The sequence below is a fragment of the Aplysia californica genome, unplaced genomic scaffold, assembly GCF_000002075.1.
Source record: "Aplysia californica isolate F4 #8 unplaced genomic scaffold, AplCal3.0 scaffold00085, whole genome shotgun sequence".
Taxonomy (NCBI): domain Eukaryota; kingdom Metazoa; phylum Mollusca; class Gastropoda; order Aplysiida; family Aplysiidae; genus Aplysia; species Aplysia californica.
Window position 1 is genome coordinate 1,540,627 of NW_004797355.1, and position 1,222 is coordinate 1,541,848.

General features: G+C 39.0%; 1 protein-coding gene across 1 annotated transcript in view; it reads left to right on the top strand.

Annotated features, from left to right (window-relative positions):
• Positions 1-242: 242 nt before the first annotated feature.
• Positions 243-1,222, top strand: part of LOC101862932 (elongation of very long chain fatty acids protein 4) — a gene marked incomplete at its 3' end in the record, with an annotated part of 42,954 nt that continues 41,974 nt past the window's right edge. The window contains 1 exon segment of the mRNA XM_013080417.2: positions 243-859.

Sequence of the window (1,222 nt, forward strand, 5' to 3'; positions counted from 1 at the left end):
AAAAAGGTTCATATAACTGGTTTTGTTCTTATCTCTATTCAGAGCAATAGGAAATCGTTCAAAATTTGAGGGTAGCAACGCGTCTTATTGCTTTATTTCTTTTTTTTTTTTCTTTTGAAAATGAAATGTTTTAGTTGCACCATCCCTATAGCACACGTCCAATGTCACTTTGAAGAGAGCGAGCGGGGTCGCAGAGCAGGCGGATCGCTCATTGCTCATCCCACCACACAGTGTGTGACCGCATGCGTGCAGCGCGCTTACCTTTCGAGATGATCTAAGTCGAAAAGGTCCGCAGTTGACTCGGCACATACCAACCACACCAACGAGCGAGCGAGCGAGCCAGCGAGTATTCGCTGGTGGATCTCCAAGTTGTCGTAAAGGGGGCCTTTTCAGAAAGACGACGGACGATCAACGTGGTGTGTGCGCGTTTGTATGTGCGTTTGTGTGCGTGTGTACTTTGTGACTGAGAAGCGGAACGCGTGTGTGTGGGTTCTGTAAAGTCCTAATTATGCCATCAGCTTCTTCGTGAACTTATTCGTTATCATCAGCCGCAGAAGAAGTAGTCGTCAAAGGCCGGAGTTTTGGATCAGGAGCTTGACAATTGTGCTCAAATAAAAATTTAAAAAACCCCACAAACTCACTTCTTAGGAAGAAAAAAATCAACTTCTCAATCAGGGTCTCAAAATACATAAATAAATAAGTAAGCTTACTCTCCCAAACAATTTTTTCACTAGTTTTTGAGATTAAAATCACAATTATTGTCTAAATTAGGAATATACTACGTTGACCTGTGTGTGGGAGAACAGTAATTCGAATTGAGGACGGGGACAACGTTGTCAACTGAACTACATGCTGAAAGGTAAGGAAATCCTAATGGTGTTCTTTTATTTATCTCTTAAAAGTTGTTATTTATATAGGCTACTTTCATTTATCAATTTGTTTGAACAAATACGTCTTTCTGAGTTTTTACATGCTGAACTTGTTTATTGCTGCATTTAATTGTTTCTCTTCCTGTTTGTTAATGATTTACTAAAACTAACTAAACAAACAAGCAAACAAACAATCAAACACACAAACAAACACACAAACATACGAACAAACGATCGAACAAACGAACAAGCGAACAATTGAAGAAACAAACTACAAATAAACAGAACAACAAAAGAGAACAACTAAAAAACACAACAACAAACATAAGTCAAATATAAAGCAAACCACCCCC